The 20,908-nt window shown below is 43.4% G+C and overlaps 1 protein-coding gene across 2 annotated transcripts in view; it reads left to right on the top strand.

Moving 5' to 3' along the window:
* Positions 1-14,434: 14,434 nt before the first annotated feature.
* Aass (aminoadipate-semialdehyde synthase) overlaps positions 14,435-20,908 on the top strand; it is a 58,553-nt gene continuing 52,079 nt past the window's right edge. The window contains exon 1 of one of the 2 annotated variants that reach the window (XM_055608188.1): positions 14,435-14,524. The gene's annotated coding sequence lies outside the window, so the exon portion shown is untranslated. Of the gene's footprint in view, positions 14,525-19,771; positions 19,836-20,908 lie in introns of those variants that run through there. The other variant, XM_055608189.1, reaches the window with a different exon arrangement.

The following is a 20,908-nucleotide window of genomic DNA, read 5'->3' as shown; positions in this document are numbered from 1 at the left end:
TAGCCATTCTGATGGGTGAAAGGTGAAATCTCAGGATCATTTTGATTTGCATCTCCCTGATGGCTAAGGATGTTGAGCCTTTAAGTGTTTCTTTGCCATTCTATATTCCTCTACAGAGAATTCTCTGTTTAGCTCTGTACCCCATTTTTTAAATTGGATTACTTGATTTTTTGCTTTTTAAATTCTTTAGTTCTTTATATATTCTGGATATCAGCCTTTTTTCAGATATAAGGTTGGTGAAGATCCTTTCCCAGTCTGTAGGCTGTTGTTTTGTTCTGATAACAGTGTCCTTTGTTTTACAGAAGCTTTTCAGTTTCATGAGATCCCATTTATTGATTGTTGCTCTTAGAGCATGTGCTTTTGGTGTTCTGTTCAGGAAGTTTTCTTTTGTGCCACTGAGTTCAAGGCTCTTTCCCACTTTTTCTTCTAACTGATTTAGTGTGTCTGGTTTTACATTTTGTTCTTTGATCCACTTGGACTTTAGTTTTGTGCAGGGTGATAAATATGGATCTATTTGCATTTTTCTACATGTAGACTTCCAGTTGAAAGTCCTTTATCCAGGCAAGGGTTAAAGTGGATGCTGATTGACAGAAGAGGTAGTCTATGCTGGTTGGTTTCTTTGCTGCTCAGCACCCTTGCTTTGATCCATACCATGCCCTTTACCCTGTGTGCCCCAGGAGATTCACCTCTATGCATGCCATGATTACAGTTCTTGTGCCCTTTGACTTCCAGGTCACTTTAATCAAAGGGAGTCAGCTACAAGCACAGTAAAGTAGGGGGTCAGGAAGGATGCTATGCCATTTTCCTCTTATGTTTGTTTGGGGACATTATTGACAATGGCTACATCATATGTTTATGATTTTTGTCCAACATTTATTCTTCTATAGTGCCAAACAGTTTTCAGGCTTTGGAGAAACTATTGTTCATTCTTCCTCTCTTCAGTTCTGGGGTGGCAGTGATTTCCAGCTGCAATGAATCCTTGAGTATATCATCAAGTCATATTTGTTCCCTTAACCTTGCCTATAACTCTTTGGATAATGCTTCTTTAAGCACGGAAGCAGACTTTGTGTTTGCTGTTTCTTACTAGTTCACTGATTGGTACACCAGGCAGAAGGGACGAGGAGGGTCCAGTTGAGGGCCACCATTGACATTGCCTGCAGCTGGAATGGTCCAAAGAATCAGCTACTCTTGCAGAGAATCAGGCTTTGGTTCTCGGTGCATGGTGGCTCACAACTGTCTGCAGCTTCTCTTCTATGGTATTTGACACCATTTTTGGACCTCTGAGGACCCCGCACTGATGTGGTATACTTGCATATGGGTAAAAAACTCATACACATAAAATAAAATAAATCTTGTTAATAATTAACCAAGAGTTATCTAGCAGGGTTAAACACTAAATTCAGCACATATAGGCACAGATAGCAATTGATGAGTATTTCAGAGTAACAGGAAGGGACAGTGATGCCTGTTGAGTTAGGGAACCAGAATTCCAGGTTTGAGAAATCCTGGTAGCCGGGTAGGTAGCATGAGAAGGGGGATTCCAACTGCCAGGGCTTCCACTATCACAGCTCTTGTTTCTGGTTGATATTTGAAATGTACAAGGAAAAGTATCAGTTCATGTACTTGAGTTTTCACACAGACACCAAACATGGGTTTCTATACTCCATACATTTGTTTGTTTGTTCATCATTCATCAACATCAGAATTTATTCTTATATAACAGAGTGAGTTATCTCTGGTGGTGATGGGGATTAGTGTATGTATAACGAAAGAAAAATTAAGTATTTCTTCCCAAACATGCATACATACATATAAATACACATATATTTTTTATGTATATTGACTTGGAGCGAGATGATTTTTATTGGACATGTCAAAAACACAGTATGACTGGCTGAGTAACTCAGGATTCTGAGGGTGCTACTTAACAGTTATCAGCTTATAAGGTTTTTGACACTGACTGTGTAACACAAACTCAAAAGAAATTGTTCAGAAATAGAGAGACATAGAGGAGAGAGAGACAGAGAGACTGACCAGAGGTCAGTCCATTCGTTGGTAATAATAACTACAACCCACTACCTGCAGTATAGTTCGTCCTGTGCAGATGTCTCTGTGTGATATATCCACCCTCTCTCTCTATAAAAACGAAGGAAAAATATTTCAGAATTAGCCCTACTTCTTAAAATTTAAAATTTTAGAGATGCTAGTGCATGAGTACTATATTTACATAATTTTCAACCCTCTTCTCCCCAGTTTCTTTCATGACTTCTTCTATAGTTATAACTATTACGTATATTTTACATGTTACATATATCTTGCATAAGCTCTGTGAGTCCTGAGTTTATCTAGAATCCATGGAATATTCTAGATAGTTAAAAGAAGTCAGAATTGTAATCAGAAAACATTTCTTTTTCTTTTTTAAAAATAAATTTATTCATTTTACATCCCGACTACATACCCCTCCCTTCTCTCCTCCTGCCCCTACCTTCCCACTGTCTTCTTCCCACCCCCCTTCTCCTCAGAAAAGAGGAGCCCCCCCCCCCTTTACAAACCCACCCTGGCCCATCAAATCACGTAAGGACTTAGTACATCTCCTTCTATCGAGGCCAGGCAAGGCAGCCCAGCTAAAGGAAAGAGATCCAAAACCAGGCATGTCAGATATGATTAACACTCCCCTAGTTGCTCAGGGACCCACATGAAGACCAAGCTGCCCATCAGTTACATATGTGTCGTGGGCCTGGGTCCAGTCCATGCCTGCTCTTTGGTTGGTGTTTTAGTCTCTGTGAGCCTGTGGGCCTAGGTTAGTTGACACTGCTGGTCTTCTTGAGTGGTTCTCGTGCCCTCTGGGACCTTCTACAGGAAACATTTCTGTGTAACATTTCAGGCTAATTCTCTAGAGATATAGGGAGGATGTGGCATAAATTTTAAAGTCTGTAACAAGTAATTTTTTTAGTCTTGCATTTAATTTTGAAATTATAATTTCTACTATTTTATTAAAGAGAATTGCCCAGAGCCCAGAGAATATTTCAGAACACTGAGATCTGGATCCATGCCTGTATCTCTCTCTGGGGATATGGATATACCGTTGATATGAAAAAGGATTCCCTTTTCCGGGCAGGGCCCTCTTTTATCTTTTGAAAAATGCCATACATCTCACTATTATTTCCTCATCATGTCATTGCTTCAGGCAGAAAACAAGCAATGAAACTTCTGTTCTTTAGCTTTCATCAGTCTACCTAAATGATAGCCAGGAGGTGCAGACTTGTCAGGAATAAAGCAACTTAAAATGTGTTTCCATGTTTTTTATTGCTGAGTAATACTCCATTGTATAGATGTACCACAATTTCTGTATCCATTCTTCAGTTGAGGGACATCTGGGCTGTTTTCAGCTTCTGGCTATCACAAATAAAGCTGCTACAAACATGGTTGAGCAAATGTCCTTATTGTGTACTTGAGCCTCTTTTGGATATGTACCTAGGAGTGGTATGGCTGGATCTTGAGGAAGCCCTATTCCTAGTTGTCTGAGAATGCACCAGATAGATTTCCGGAGTGGTTGTACAAGTTTATATTTCCACCAGCAATGGAAAAGGGTTCCCCTTTCTTCACATCCTCTCCAGCATGTGTTGTCACTTGAGTTATTGACCTTAGCCATTCTGATGGGTGAAAGGTGAAATCTCAGGGTCGTTTTGATTTGCATTTCCCTGATGGCTAATGAGGTTGAGCATTTCTTTAAGTGTTTCTCTTCCATTCGATATTCCTCTGCAGAGAATTCTCTGTTTAGCTCTGTTCCCCATTTTTTAAGTGGATTACTTGGTTTGCTGCTTTTCAGCTTCTTTAGTTCTTTATTTATATATACTGAATATGAGTCCTCTGTCAGATAAAGGGTTGGTGAAGATTCTTTCCTAATCTGTAGATATTTGTTTTGTTTTGATGACGGTGTCCTTTGCTTTACAGAAGCTTTTCAGTTTCACGAGGTCCCAGGAAATCATGAAATTTTCAGGTAAATGGTAGGAACTGGAAAGGATCATCCTGAGTGAGCTGTCCCAGAAACAGAAAGACACACATGGTATATACTCACTCATATAGACATATAATATAGGACAAACCTACTAAAATCTATACATCTAAAGAAACCAATCAAGTGGGAGGACCCTGACTAAAATGCTCAATCCCCATCCTGAAGGGCAAAGAGGATGGACATCAGAAGAAGAAGAAAACAGGAAACAAGTTAGGAACCTGCCACAGAGGGTCTGAAAGGCTCTGCCCTGCAGACTATCAAAGCAGATGCTGAGACTTATGGCCAACTGTTGGGCAGAGCACATGAAATCTTATGAAAGAAGTGGGAAATAGTAAGATCTGGAAAGGACAGGAACTCCACAAGGAGAGCAACAGAACCAGAAAATTTGAACACAGGAGTCTTTCCAGAGACTCATACTCCAACCAAGTACCATGCATGGCGATAACCTAGGACCCATGCACAGATGTAGCCCATGGCAATTCAGTGTCCAAATGGGTTCCTTAGTAATGGGAAGAGGGACTGTCTCTGACATAATCCAATAGGCCTGTTCTTTGATCACCTCCCTGTGAGGGGAGAGCAGCCCTACCAGGCCACAGAAGATGACAATGCAGCCATTCCTGATGGGATCTGATAGACTAAGATCAGAAGGAAGGAGAGGGGGACCTCCCCTATCAGTGGACTTGGGGAGGGGTATGGGTGAGGAAGGGGGAGGGAAGGGAGTTAGGACCGGAGGAGGGAGGGGTTTATGGGGGGATACAAAGTGAATAAAGTGTAACTAATAAAAGTTAAAAAAAGTAAAAAGTAAAACAAAAACAAAAACAAAAACAAACATGTTTCCACCAGTTTCTTTTCATACAGTTTTATCAGTGAGATATTCTTGCTAAATGGGTCTCTAGACATTGTAGGCTGTTTCTCCAAAACCATAAACACTGTTTTGAGAAGCCATAGCTGAGTGCACAGGACTTGAAAAGTTGACTCTGATGGCTGTGGTGTATTTGAACTTCCAATTGGTTTTGGAGAGAACAGCCAAAGCTGTACTTCAGCTTGGTTTCTCTGGTTGTTGAAGGAAGCAGCCTTTCAAAGATCAAGGTAGCAAAGTGATCTATCTTGCCTTTGAATTCCTCTGTGCTCTGTACCTTTGGGGTTCACTGCATGCTTTTATTTGGTCTTCAGGTAATGAAACATGATATAGCTCCTGGTTCCAGGGTGCTGAAAGACAATATTAGTTTCTTGGAGCTATTATACTAAGTAGGTAGCTTGAAAGAATAAATACTGTCTCAAAGTTCTGGACACCAGAAATCTAAAGTCAAGGTACACATAGAGCTATATTCTTTCCAAAGCCACCTTGGAATCCTTCCTTGTCTCTTCTAACTTCTGAAGCCTTATGGAGCTCATTGGCTTAGCGCACCATAGCAGTGATTTTTCCTCCTTTTTCATCTGGCCTTCTTCCTGGGTCTTATAAGAACATGTCCAGTGCACTTGATGTTCATTCAAATTCATTTTATCTTGTTTTATGTCAACATTCTTTGAGACAGAGTGTCATTATCAGACTGTCCTTGGACTCATGGAGATGCCCCTGCTGATTTAGAAAAAAAAAAAAATTTTTTTTTTTTTTTTTTGTTTTTGTTTTTTTTGCAGAAAGAAGAGCATGGCATTGGGAATCCTCACTCAAAAGCTGTGTAACATCCCAGACGCATAGCTTTTTTTCTAAACAGCAGGGCTCTGTACTATGTGGATGGCCAGGACATTTATGTTGTCACAGTTAAAGCAATGATAATAGATGAGGCAACTAAACTCAGAACTTATTCTGGGCCACTGGTTCTAAGTCCTACCCCCTCACTAAGTTCAAAGTGTCCTTGGTATCAAAGGACACCAATGGTTAACTAGGGCACAAATTATCTAAATTCCAAGTCCTCTTTCTGGAATCACCAGAAATTGTCCTTAAGTTGCCAAACACTAAATCCAGCAACTTTGTTCTTGTTTCTAAAGCAAACAAATTAACTCACTTCTTTATGGGTCATAGAGAAAGTCTGTTCTAGCAAGCTTGCCTTGAAGAAAAAGCCCTTACCGAATTCTCATGTGAAATAGTTTACACACAGGAACAGGTACATAAACAAAGGAATCTGAAGGGCAGGATCTGTGCTGGTCAGCCTTCACAGGACAATAGAGGCTAAGTCTCCTCTAATACCTCAGCTCGAAAAGCTGAACTTTACAAGTGGGGAAAGATAAGTCAGTGCTGACGCTAACTCTCTACATGCCTGAAGAGTCCTTCATGCTCATGCCAGTGGATGGAAAGAAGAGGACTTTTAACAGGAACAGATGCGCTGATTAAATATGACCCTGAAGCTGTATCTCTTCCAGAAGCTGGTGAGGCACACAGCTAATGGCCACGCACCGCGAAGGACATCAGAAACGACTCCACTCTCACACAGAGAAGTAAACCGACAGTGCATATGCCAACCAGCAGTATTCCCGGGGCCAACAGACATGGCTCTGAGACCTCTTGCTCCAGAGTTAAACTTAGGGCCTTCTTATACACAAGCAAGCAAGGAAGGGACCACCCAATAAAGAGGTAGGCTCACTAGAAGGGATTGGTAAGAGTCTGTTGTCTCAAGCACATTGGTGAGAAATTATTAAGAGTTGATTCCTGCAACTTGGGAAGAAAAGCACGAACTATTTTCAAACACTTGTGCTTTGAGACTAAAGTCCACAACTAGGCCTGTGTCTTCTGTCTCTATGGTAACCCAGGAAGTGGAGTCAAGCAACTACCCCATACCCAGGAGAGGGACATGTCTTGGAGAAGAAACACGTCAGGAAGTTTTAGGGCTAGGAACTCTGAAAAAGAACAACTCTAATTCTTGTCCTTAGCCAGAAACTAAAGATGTCTTTGGTTCCAGTCCCTGGTCAGGAATATCATAAGGGATCTCTCATTTCCTGTTTTCTTTCTCTTATAACTGAGCATCTGTGATTGGAAGTTATACGTGACAGTGTGACTGAAACTCCCGATGCGACACCCATTCCTTCAGGTGAAGAGATCTGTGGAGTTTTATAGTGGAAATGGGCATACTCACTGCAGTCTTAACAGAGACTATCACTCTTGGGCTCTTATGCATTCAAGGCCCGTCTTAATTGTGTCTCCTCTAATTTATAGTTGACCAGTACTTGATGGTCCTGTCCACTCCAGCTCAACAATATGAGACCCTTTGATTGTCCTTCAAATCTTAAAATTTCAACAAGAGTGGAAACTCTTAAGTTCTCCTATGTCCCGTTTTCAGCCCATCTCCTAAGTGGGTCTCAACTACCAATGGGGGTACGTTACAGAGAATAGAAGGCTTAGAGGCCATTGAGGATGAACCCATTCCTCGTAGTCTGATTTGGGCTCTACCTCCTGTTTCTCTGGTAATACTAGAAAGGTAAGCATCACCTTTGCCACTCCTTAAGACTTGAATTACCAGAGCTTTGTTGAAGCCGATTAAGAGGAAGCTATCTGTTGCCTTCTTTTTGATCACTTTTCCCTTTGGGGGGCTGACTCGCCAGGCCATAGGAGAAGAGGATGCACCCAGTCCTGATGGCAGCTTCATCTGCTTGATATACTTGATATACTCCTTACTGTCTCTTAATCCACATGACCTGTTCTTACCTCATCAGGAGACTGCCTCACTGGAAATGTACTTCACTTGAAGACAAGCTAAGGAGACGGAAGGAATAAGTATTTCCTGAGTGAGGTAAGATGCTATCTCTTCTAGAAGCCTCTCTCTGGATGCAGCCCCTTGCAGTTCCTTTCACAGGCACACTGCGGTCTGCCTGTTTCTCTGGAAGATATAACTTTCCTTTTCCGTTTTCTTTTTTTTTGACCTATTGGCCACAAGGCTAAGCATGTTTTCTCTGATACTCTGGCATTTCTCACTCTTTCCCTGAGGGTCCTCTTCCTCTGCCTTGCAGCTGTTTGTCAGTATTCATCGCTGAGTGTGCCAGCCTTCCTGGACCCCTGACTCAGAAGACATGCTTTCTTCCTCTTGTCCAACCTTCTTATCTTAGTGTTGGCCAAGGTTTACAGCTTTCCTGCTCGACTGTTTGCTCTCACACTCTAATAAAGTGAATACGTCCTTCTGAGTCTATCATGAACTCTTGCTAACAAATTTGTCTTTATTACAAAGGGAAGAGGATTTCCCTGGTTTCCTGAGTAACACAATGAAAACTGGTCTTGGAAATAGTAAGAAATTAGAATCTTCTTGCCTTTTTTTGTTTGTTTGTTTGTTTTGTTTTTTTTCCAGGCAGAGGAGGGGAATTGAAGATTGATGTTCTCAGCTTCTTTCATCTAAGTGTGGTGGGTGGTAGAACATTATGGATCTCCACCCACAGCTGGATCACAAGAATTCTAAGCCAGATTTACCCATGAGAGGCTCTGCTCTTGCCTTACCTGAAGGGATTCTTGAATATAGAGAAGGCAGGCTTCATTCTCAAGATAACCTGGGAGTTAAGGGAAATAATAGTTGTCACTTAAAAATTTGTACTTAATAAACTTTAAAAATAATAGTTGAAGTTTTTCTGTTAGAACAGCAGTTATCAGTTGGGTTCGGTGGCACATGCCTGTAATCCCAGCACTGTGGAGGCAGAGGCAGGTGGATCTCTGTTAGTTTGTGACCAGCCTGGTCTATAAAGTGAGTTCAGGATAGCCAAGGCTACTCAGAGAAACCCTATCTTGAAAACCAAAAACTCAAAACAAACTTTTGGGGGTCAAATATCAGATATCCTGCATATTAAGTATGATTCATTATAGTAGCAAAACTACATTTATGAAGTAGCAATGAAAATAATTTTATGGTTGGGGATCACCACAACATGAGAAACTTTATTAAAGGGTCACAGCATTAAAGTTGGAGAACCACTGTATTAGAATATTCCACTGATCATAAGATATACAATATATCATCGCACACAGATTATATACGTGGTGCATAAGAATCGCAAAGCTTGAGAACCATAGGACAAATTTGGGAACATGTTAAATTCCTCCCTCTTTATCTCAAATACCCACCTCTTTCCTCTTCGTGACAGTCGGGACTGGGACACTAGCTTCCTCCATGGAGACAGGGGTGAAATGGAAAACTAAGCCCAGATATTAGGTCACATATATTGAGAACATGCACTATTTAACCTTTTACAAAGGTGATTTGGTTTTATTTTATGTGTCTGAGTTTGCCTGCATGTATGTTATGTATGCATGTATGTCATGTGTGTGTGCCTGGTGTTCTCAGAGGCCAGAGGAGATGTTTGGTAGAACTGGTCTTACAGATGGCAATAAGCCATCATGTGGGTGCTGGGAACTGAACCTGGGTCCTCTGCAAGAAGAGCAAATGTTGTTAACTACTGAGCCATCTCTCCAATCCCACACCGTCTAATGTCTAATCTCGATCTTTGCTGCTCTTCTGATGAAGGGAAATGATACTGAACCCTTAGAAGCATAGTTTAGTTTCAGAGAGGTGAACATTTTTGTAAATTAGATTTTTTTTTTTTTGTATAGAAAATGAGCTACATGGGAAAAAGAAATAATTTACCATTTTTAAAATCTAGTTACTTGTTAGAACACTTGGGCTAGCGAGACACTCCCCCAAACCCGTACCTCAAGAGTCCATGAAACAGCTCTTATCATCATCAGTTTGTCACACAAGAGAACAAAAGGTTAAAACAATCAACTAAAAATGAAGCAGCCAGCCCATGACTTACAACTCGACAGGAAAAAATAAGGATTGTTAAGCAGGCTGTTGTTCCTTATGGAGGCAAAATCGCACACTGTATTCCAGGTTGGTTTTAGGCTGGCTCTGCTGTGGAAATAAAGTTGAGTGAGAAAGCTGTGGGAAAATGACTAAGGATTTGTGATGGGGTAGGTGAAGATAAAGACAGAAAACAAACCAACCTATTTCCAAGGCAAACTCAAATTTTCTCTTCAGTTGGAGCTATGAATGGAATTCCAAAAATGTTCTAATTTCCAAAGCAGTGGTTCTCAACCTGTGGTTCCTGGCCCTTTGGGTTCACGTATCAGACGTCCTGAATATCAGATATTTTTACCTTCTGATTCATAACAGTATCAAAATTAAAGTAATGAAGTAGAAATTAAGAAATTTTATGCTTGTGGTCATGACAACATGAGGAACTGTGTTAAAGATTCACAGTATTAGAAAGGTTGAGAACCACTGTTCTAAAATGTTGATACAGGAATTCAATAGCTAAGCAGACCTGCAGCTATGAGAAAAGAAGCAAGATACAGCTCTCACCTCGGTGGGAGTAAGGGACAGTTTCTGTTTGAACCAAACAGGAGTGACCATGGCCCCGGGGAACACAGAGTTCAGGTTTTGACACATTCCACGTTCCAACAAAGCAGCAGTTTCTTGCAGTGTTGTATTTAAGCACAACAACAACAACAACAACAACAACAAATGAACACATCAACATGCTGCTCAGACACTGCTGTTCCCAGTGACTCGGGAATCTCTGTAATAGATCTTGGAGACTGTCTGGCAGCGTTCTTTAGGTCAGTGGATAAAGCTTTACCTGTTAGTCATAGGATGTTAGGTCAGACACAGAGACGGCCAAGGAATCGTTTTTAAGAGCCTAAAGACGGTAAGAGCTAAACTCTAAGTAGCCTGTGGACACGCAATACTCCCATTTCTCAACAATGGCAGTTGTAAGTAGTTAGCCTCCTAGAAAGCTGGAGGTTGGGTTAAGTGCCTTAGTTGGGGTTTCTATTGCTGTGCAGAAACACCATGGCCGAAAGCAATGTGGGAAGGAAAGGGTTTCTTCTGCCCACAGGTTCTTCATATAATAGTTCACCTTCAAAGCAGCAGGGTAGAAACCTGGAGGCAGGAACTGATGCAGAGGCCATGGAGGGGTGCTGTGTATTGGCTTGTTTCCCATGGCTTGTGCATTCTGCTTTCTTGTAGAACCCAGGACGATAAGCCCAGGGATGGCTCCATGTACAATGGGCTAGACCCTCTCCCATGAGTCACTAAATTAAAAAAAAAAATTCTCTACAGGCTTGACTATAGGCTGGTCTTAAGGAGACATTTTCCTGATTGAGGTTCCCTCCTCTCTGATGATTCTAGCTTGTGTCAAGTTGAATTAAATTATCCACCTCAATTGACCCCTTGTCAACCTGGCACACAAACACATCACCATTTAGACACAATTTTCCCTTTCTCATTCATTCCTAATATCTCACATTGAAAACATGTAACTTTAAAATTCCCACAGTCTTTACAAATTCAAACACATTAAAAGCTTGGTCTCAGCCAGGCACAGTGGCTCACTCCCAGCGCTGGGGAGACAGAGGCAGGAGGATCTCTGTGAGTCTGAGACCAGCCTGGTCTACAAAGTGATTCCAGGACAGCCAAGGCTACACAAAAAAACCCTGTCTCAAAGAAACCAATAAAACAAAAACAAAACAAAACAAAACAAAACATCAAATAATAAAATATCAAAAAAAAAAAAACAAAAAAAACAAAAAAAGCTTAGTCTCATTAAAACATTCCAATCTCTTTAAAAAGAAAAATCCATATAAGATATAAACATAATGAAATCTATATACCTAAAGAAGATAAACAAGAAAGAGGACCCAGGGTAAGATAATCAACCCTCACTTAGAAAGACAAATGGGATGTGCATTGGACGTAGGAGAAAACAAGTAATAGGCCAGGAGCCTACTGCAGAGGGCCTCTGAAAGACTCTACCTAGCAGTGCATCAAAGCAGATACTAAGACTCATAACCAAACCTTTGGCAGAGTGCAGGGAATCATATGAAAGAAGGGGGAGTTAGTATGATGTGGAGAGGATAGGAGTTCTACAAGGACCAAATATATCTGGGCACAGGGGTCTTTTCTGAGACTGACACTCCACCAAGGACCATGTATGGATATAACCTAGAACCTCTGCTCAGATGAAGCCTGTGGTAGCTCAGTAACCAATTGGTTTCCCATATAAGGGGAACAGGGACTATTTCTGACAGGAATTCAATGGCAGGCTCTTTGACCCCCCCTCCCCTCCCAAGGGAGGAGCAGTCCTGCTAGGCCACAGAGGAGGACTTTGCAGCCAGTCCTGAAGATACCTGATAAAACAGGGTCAGATGAAAGGGGAGGAGGTCCTCCCCAATCAGTGGACTTGGAAAGGGGCAAAGAGGAGATGAGGGAGGGAGAGTGGGATTGGGAGGGTATGAGGGAGCGGGATACAGCTGGGATACAGAGTTAATAAAATGTAGCTAATCATAAAAATTAAAAAAAAAAAAAAAGGAGGGCAACAGAAAAAAAAGAAAGAAAGAAAAAAAAGAAAAATCCAAAACATCGTTTGAAAGTTCAAAGTCTTTCGGCTGTGGGCTCCTGTAGAAATTAAAATTAAGTTAAACTCTTTAAGTGGGAAGAACCATGTGAGTTCGAGGCCAGTCTGCCCTACAGAGCGAGTCTAGGACAGCCAAGGCTACAAGCAGGGCTTAGACGCAATCTGAACCAAACTCCAAACAGAGAGAATAACTCAATGTCCAATTATGTGGGATTCACTCATGATCTGGGCGTCCCCAGGGGGCCTGGGTCACTTCTCCAGTGCTGCCCGGGCAGCCTGCAGCACATGCAGCTTGTCTTCTGGGCTGTGGCTGGCTCAGCTCCACCGCTGCTGCTGTTCTTGGTGCTCATCTCATGCTGCTGCCATCTCCACAAGTGCGAGGGTCGTTTGCTGCAACCGGGCTTCGCTTTCACCAGCAATCTCCGCTGGGCTCTCTTCAGGGACTCCAACCCTGCCATACAGTGCCGGACCTTAGCTTCTCTCCATGGACCTTCACACCTTCAAAACCAGCGCCGCCTGCGTGGCTCTTACCCCACCAAGGATGGCCGCCACTACAAGGAACAACCTTAGCCATGTCCGGAACACAACTTTTCAAATACTGACTCCCGAAAAACACTTCCCAGAAAATTTCACCTTGGTAAAATGGTCTCTTCTTAATCATTGCCATTTTCTCACCTCCAGCTAACCGGCACTGAATATTCCAGGAAAGCAAAAGTTTCACTTCAGTAGTTCTGGTATCTTGTTAATCACAGCTGATTCTTCAGCCCCAGCTAACTGGAACCACAGACTCTTCATTCGAAACAACAAATGGCCCTGAAAGAGTTTTTAAACTTCTCTCTGAAACTTGACAAACCAGGCCCACATTGTCTGTGTTGCCCTGACATTCTTATCTTCTAAGCTCCTACCAAACAGCCCACTGCGATCTCAACACTCAGTGGCTTTTGTAGTTCAACGTTCCAAAGCCTTTCCACAATCCTACTCTCTCACAGCAGGGCTCTCACAGCAACACTCTGCCATTCTGTTGCCAGTTTGTCTATTTCTGTGATGAAATACCAAGGCCAAAAACAATGTGAGGAAAAAAAGGGTTTATTTCCCTCACAGTTCCACATAACAGTCCATCATCAAAAGCAGTGAAGGCAGTGACTCAAGAGCAGGATCCTGGAGGCAGGAGCCCATGCAGAGGCCACGGAGGGTGCTCCTACTGGCTGGCTTTCTTACAGAACCCAGAACCACCAGCCCAGGGATGGCACCACCCACCTCATGGGCTCTCCCCATGAATCACTAATTAAGAAAATGCCCCACACACTTGCCTCAGCCCAGTCTTATGGGGTCATCTCCCTGATTGATGACTAGCTTGTGTAAGTTGATGCAAACTATGGAGCACTTTAAGTTATTTCCAGAAACCTGGGTCTAAACGAAGAGAAACTTGTGAAAACAGGAAGGATGACACCCTTCTGGCCACTACACCGAGGCTCCACTATCGCTGAGGCTAGTCTATACGAAACACACTTTTCAGCAACACTGGACTCTAATACAAATTCATCATCCACAAACTTCTGTTCCTTGAGTGTGGCGTTTCTCAGGTTCTCAGCTAACAGGATTCTAAAATCACGCTAGAACTGTCATCAGGCTGGGCTTCCTAGTCCTGTTACAGGCTGTGAGAAGGCTGTGTAAAGTGTGTTTCATAAAAACAAACATGACACGTGCGCTTGCAACTGTTTTTCCAGGAGATGTGCAAATCTACTTAGGAGATACTGTCCAGACATTTCTTTGGTGCTTTTTCTGCTCTTGCAGGCTTTCTGCCACAGGCAGTGACAAACATGATCAATAACCATCTAGGGGGGACCCCATGTCTTGAACTAGGTAAGCTCTAGGGTCAGAGATCTTGCAGGCAGATGAACTTTAGGGTAGAGCAGGGGCAGGGCATGACCTAGTACCTGGCAGCGCCGCCGATTGGCGGAGGAGAAGGTTGTTCCTCCGAGGCCGCGGCTGATTGGCTGCAGGAAGGCAGACTTGTGACGCATTTAAAAGTTAAGCAAACACCTCCTCCTTCGTCTGGCTCTCCCACACCCCCCCGCCCCCCCGCCCCCCAGGCCAATTTTTTTGCAGGAAAATCAGAGCCCGCAGGGTTCAGACTCAAGAGCTCTGGGCGGCTGGAGAAGATCAAGGACCCACAAGGTGAGAAGGGAGCCGGGGCGACGCGGATGCAGGCGCGCCCTCCGTCTGCAGGATGCACCGGGAGCTCCCCCGCTCAACCGCGGGACTCCAGCTGTTTGGCCCGGAGGTCCGTCCGGGAGCCGCAGGGCGATCTCGAGAGCCCCACTGTGACAGAGCTGGGGGACAGGGGCAAGCTTTACGCCTGCCTCGCCGCCCAGCCTTGCTGGGGGAGGTGGAGAGGAAGGGCTGTGGGCTCAGCTCCGCGGCTTCCGACTAGGAAAGGGGAGGGGGCCGATGCACTTTTTGGCGGGTGGGAACTGCTGGTTGTCTTCTGCTGCTGGGGAGTACGAGTCGATGTTGAAATTAAAGTTGCAGCGTGGATAACTTATTTGTGGATAGCTTCTTTGCCGGTGGTGGTTGATGGAGGGAGCAAGAGTCCCCTCGAACTGCTCTCCCCCCGCCGCCTCTCCCCACTCCCCTTTGCTTGGTGGAACTCTTGACACCATACTTTCCACGCCCCAGCTGCAGGTGAAGGGCTGGTCGCGGTGTCCGTGACAGAGACCTGGTTGGATCTGTCAGGAATCTAACTGACAGACTCCAACTGACAGTGCTGTAACCAACAGTACGCTAACTGTCATACTCCAACATGAGTTGGGCACGAGAAAGTTGGGCAAATTAGGTTTCTGGTCTCCCAACTCTCCATACTGTGGGCGGCTGTGCAGGCCAGGCCAGGGCTGAACGAGAGGGCTCTGTGGACACACCACACTTTGTGACCGACCCTGCCTGGTTGAATGGAGGGCGAGCGAGCCAACAGCACGACCGAGGAAGAATGAATGAACTTGTTCCCAAATCTGTAGAGACTGACGTTTCTTGGATATTATAGGTCATGAATTGTGAGAATGTGGGCAAGGAGTAGCTGAGATGAGGCTCTGTAGCCTGCTCTGAATGGCCAGTGATGTGCACGGGGTCCTTCCAGTTCTTTGTACAAAACGGCATGGTGCGTGCGTGCTTGTGTGTGTGTGTGTGTGTGTGTGTGTGTGTTTTGCTACCCACTCCTCCCGCTGTGAAGATGAGCAGACCTAGGGCTGCAAAACTGGCTGGCTGTGTAATTTGGTGGTGGTTCTCTGAAGAGATTTAGGGGGACAAGTTGGATTTATTTGTTGAGGTATTTCCCCAGTCTTCTAGAAAAAAAAATCGTATTTTTTTAAAATCACAATTACTGTATTCATTGAATCTGAAGTGTCGTCAGTTTAAGGTGCCTCCCTACTCCAGAGAAGATAAAAATGTGAAAACATGTCTTAAATTTGTTGAAACAAAGAGTTGAAATGGCAATGGATTTTACATGTTCACCTGTGTCAAAAGAGTGACGCTCAAGAAAGCCTCTTCCAATTTGGGTTCTCCCCACCCCGCCCCCTGAGAAGCATAATTTACTACAGAGTAGCAAAGAGCAAGGACAGGTGGTGTCTTCTACTAGGGGGGTGGCGATGCTAAGGTTGGAGGCGTGGGACCTTTTCCTTCCTCCACATTTATTGTCTATGGCATGTGATAATGGCTCAGCTCACTAGCTCCATGAAGGTTCACAATTGCCTAGAGGGTTAGTTGAGTTTTGTAGATGATGCGCAGATAGCCAAGGTGTGAATCGGCTTCATGGGGTGAGTTCAGGTGCTGGGATCACTTCTAGGAGCGCCAGCGGCTGTCTCCTGTTGGAAACCTTGGCTTCTGGTTGGTGTGGTTAACGATATACCGCTGAAGACTTCGCTGAGTGTCCGTGCTTTGCTCTCCTGCTAGTGTGTTTCAGCTGGGTTTTTACAGGCTGACTTGTATGTTAAGACTCCAGTGCGTTAGAGTTCACACTGACCATGTGGGTCTGGGGGACCAAACTCAGATTATCAGGCTTAGAGGCTATCTCAAAGAGCACGCTACAGGGACTACAGTCTGGATATGGAAACTAAGGTCAAGGGAAGAAGCCCACAGCAAATGATATATTCTGCTTCAAAGCAAGTTTCCCAACTACACCGTAATACATTGGCCTATGAGGTCTTGGCAGTGAACTGTGTATGTGTACTGGGGTACGGAAGATGAGTTGACAATCTAGTTCTTAATTATATCACGTGTGCCCCACTGTGTAGATTTTTATGATGTCTATTTAAATTTTCTCATTTTATTTTAAAGTAAGTTATTTAAAAACTTTAACTGGCTCAAAGAATTATAAAACTATGTATATTAATGAGTATCACATGCTGTTTTGATGCATGCATATATCATGTGCTGTTTGAATACAGATAAATATATCTCAAACATTTGCAATTTCTTTACTAAAAAGATGATAAAATCCCTCCTAGTTTTTCAAAATACATAGTGCATTAGTATTAGTTATCTACTTGTGCAATAAAATCTACTCTTTTTTAAATGGTTGAGGTTTTTCTGATGTGCCAATCACTTGGAATACAAAAAGGAATAATTCACATTTCCTACCCTGGACTATGAAGTTTAGCAAGGAGACATGAGTGTAGCAGATAGCTGCAGTTCAGAACGTTGTTTTCCATTTTACTGAGTTTCAATCTAAGCTAGGAGATTCAGGTTTTGTGTTGGATTGCATGTTTTATTTGAGTGAGGGTTCCACCATGTAGCTCTGGCTGTTCTGAAACTCTCTAAGGACCAGGCTGGCCTTGTCAGGGAGATCCACCTGCTTCTGCCTCCCAAGGGCTGGGATTAAAGGCCTGCACTGCCACACCTGACTTTGAGAATCAGACCTTTATATTATCTCATTACAGCACCTGAGGGTTGATACAATATGAATATTCTCAGGTCACATAAATTAACACTATGGGAAATAGCCTCAAAGTCTCCATATGGTTACTTTGTTGTTGCGACAGAAATATCTGATGGAAGCAGTCTGAAGGGGAAAAGATTTGTCTTGGCCCACATTATAAGAAGGGATCTGCCTGTCATGGAGGGAAGGCGCGAGACTGTGAGAAGGAGGCTGTTGCTCACGTGTGTTCCTTAGTCAGGATGTAGAAAGAGATGGACGTGGGGACTCAGGCTTTCCTCCTCTTCCTTTCATTCAGTCCAGGACCCCAGCCTGTGAAATGGTACCGTCCACATTCGGGGAGGCTCCTCCCTCCTCTGTTAAAACTTCCCTGGAAATGCCTCACCTACATGCCAGAGGTGTGTTTCCTAGGGCATTCTGAATCAGGTAAACTGACAGTGAAGATGACCCACGCTCCAGGTGTTTTTGTTTGTTTTCTTTTTTTTTAACATTTATTTCAATCATTTGGTTAGGACTTATATAAGAGGTTGCACGTGGCAGTGTTTGAAAAATGTTCTGGGGAAGAGAGAGTGAAAATCTGGGGCCAGTGCCTTCAAAACTCCAGGCTTCATTCCAGCGAGCCTTGAGCTGGGCGGGATTTGGCTCAGCTGGGCTAAGCCATTGTTGTTAGCACTGGAGCCCTTTTGAAACTCCCAGGAACACTATGATCCAGAGAACAGGGGAGGAAGCACAGCCCCAGAGCCACTGTGTTAGTTTACAGGTACTAGGCAGTTACAGCATATGGCAATACACTTCTGTGTACTTTGTTTTGAAGTACTAGTTATATGTGGCTGGGGAGGTGGCTCAGAAACGAAAGGCGCTTGCTGTTTTTGTGAAGAACTGGAGATTGGTATGCAGCTCTCACATCAGGCAGCTCGGAAATACCTGGAACTGCATTGCGAGGGCTTGGATGTCCTTTTCTGACACTAGGGGCTGTACTAACATAGATATGGACACACACACTAGCATAAAATACATCTTAAAAAAAATACCAAGTATATTTAAAATATATATCTGCCGTTTTTGAATGAATTAAAAAGAAAATATAAATAATTTGCATTTCTTACATATTATTTCTTCGTCTGAGGTCTATGTTAATCCTTATTTAATGCAGGTGAATGTCTCTTGATAATTTAATCCAGGTGTATATCTGATTGGTGCAACATAAGTTGGCATTGAAAAACCTCTCCATGTGATTTAGTAGTTTCAGTCACTGAATTATGGGGATTGGGATTGTTTTAAAATAAATTGCCCCTAGACATGCCTGAATATGGACAGCAGAAATGGAACATTTGGTGTTAATTTTTTTAATAATCAATGTTCATTCCTAAGCTTCCCAGTGGAGGTGGCAAAAGTGAAGGTAAGCCATGCTTACTTAGGTCTTTATATTTTGTGCTTGCACATTGGTCTAGTGATTTCCCAAGTTGACAAGTATACAAAGTGTTATGCAGAGGGCTGGAGGAACTAAGGGAATTTTTGATGCCCAATAGAGGAATTAAAAGCTCCACGAAAGGCCTGGGGAGATGGCTCATTGTGTGTGAGGCTGAAAAAGAGCAGCTGGAGATGTCATGACATAGCAGGTTCTGTTGCTATGGAGTGTCACTATGTGTCTATCTCTGTGCAGCTCACCACGATACTGTGGTGATGTTCTGGTGAATCCTGTGTGAGCAGGAAGATACTGTTGAGCTAGTCCTCCCCTCCACAAAGACACAGAGCATACTTTTAAACTTACATTTTTGTATTTGGAATGTTGCCTTGCCCTTGTGTCTTCCCCAGCCCCTTCCTCTTCTCCTGTTCTCAAATCCTCCTTCCTCAGGCTGCCCTCTCATATCAGCACTCAGTAATGTCAGCTGATCTCACTGGAGTCAATGGATAAGCCAAAATCAGTCCACCTTGCCAGAAAATAAACATGACATTTTCTTTCTAATGTTTCTGCAAAGACCGTAAAACCCTGGGCCAGGAAATCCAGAAAGGCTGTGCCAGGCATTGCAGGTAAATGCCTCCTCGTGTTGGTGCATTTCCAAAGCCCTCCTTGCTGCTTCACTGATTTCCTCCTATTTTCATGGTGCTGGGGGTGGGGCCTGCTTTTGTGCTAGGCACGTGCTCTTCCTCTGAGCTCCATCCTCAGTCAATTTCCTATTTCTTGATGACCTCCGGTGAGGTGAATGGGAAGCTCCATCCTGAGACCACGTTTCAAAGTTCACTAGGTTATAAGTGACCAGGAATACCTCCCATAATCTCAGTGCTGTTTGTTCCCAAACACCCAGAGGTCTAGAAGCTACCTTGGCAAGGACTCAGGAAAGACCTTCTGTGGACAGAGGAGTAGGGGTCAAAAGGGGAGAATTGATAATTGACTAAAGTGGACAGTGGACACTAGATTCGCTTTTGAAGCCAGAGCCGGTAAGAGTAGCAGCTGGCCTTTGGCAGAACACAGAGAACCACAGGTTTTAAGCTTCATCATAGGAACTCTGCTTCTACTCAAAACTGAACCAGCCACTAGACTGTCCTTTCCTCATCTGTGAGGTAAGAACAATGATATCATCTCCTTAAGAGTTTTGCAAGAGGGAAATGAGTTGGTAACTGTAAGGGTGCAGCGTAGTGCTAGGCTTAAATATTTAGTCAGTGCCAACTATTGGTTTATTTATTTTAAAATATCAATTTCAGGAATATAATGATTTTAGAATTCCTTACAAAAACCTATCTTCCTAAGGTTCAGTCTCTGATTTTGTCTTTCCCTAGTTCCTTTAGGCCAGCAGTTCTCAATCTATGGGTCTCAACCCTTTTGTGTGTGTGTGTGTGTGTGTGTGTGTGTGTGTGTGTGTGGAATGACCCTGTCACGGGGTCACCTAAGACCACCTGAAAACACAGATATTTACATCATGATTCATATCAATAGCAAAAATATGGCTGTGAAAGAGCAACAAAAATCATTTTATTGTTGGGGGGTCACCACAACATGAGGAACTGTATTAAAGGGTCGCAGCATTAGGAAAGTTGAAGTACTGCCTTAGACTGTATGGCTTTGCACGGTATGTGTGTCTCCTGCTATGTCCAAGCCCACACCAACCCCAGGAAAGGAGAGAGTGTCACTGAGTTCAGGAAGGTGACTTTGGGTCATAACCAAGCTTGGGCTGGGGCCTGGAAGAAGGGTACTAAGTAGTGGGATTTAGCACCAAGAAAGGAAGCTCAAAAGATGGCCACCTAGAATCCAGGAAATGCAGTGTATGTGCGCGCGCACGTGAGTGTGCGTGTGTGTTCATGTTCAAAGGAGACACTGTCTCGGGAGTTACTTAGGAAAAAGATGCACGGGTTCAGGAGACATTGAAAGTGGTTCTTTGGTTGGGAAGATTAAGGGTTATTGGGCTAGAGTTTAGCATAGTTCCTTTGAAGAACAAAATTATATAAACCAAAAATGCATGCGGTGTTGCCTTTTACTGAAATGTTAAATATCTGTTTTCGGTTTTTTTGTTTGTTTGTTTGTTTTTCTCACCTGAATGATATGCACAGTGTTCAGGCAAGCCTTTCTTGGCTCTTGGTAAGCTTTACTTGGGGAGATAGGGTCCCATAAAACTTATTGGTCATGAAAGCTGCCCCCA

This window comes from Psammomys obesus, unplaced genomic scaffold, assembly GCF_907164565.1.
Source record: "Psammomys obesus unplaced genomic scaffold, mPsaObe1.curated_primary_1811, whole genome shotgun sequence".
In the NCBI taxonomy this organism is placed as follows: domain Eukaryota; kingdom Metazoa; phylum Chordata; class Mammalia; order Rodentia; family Muridae; genus Psammomys; species Psammomys obesus.
This window is presented reverse-complemented; position numbering and strand designations above follow the sequence as displayed.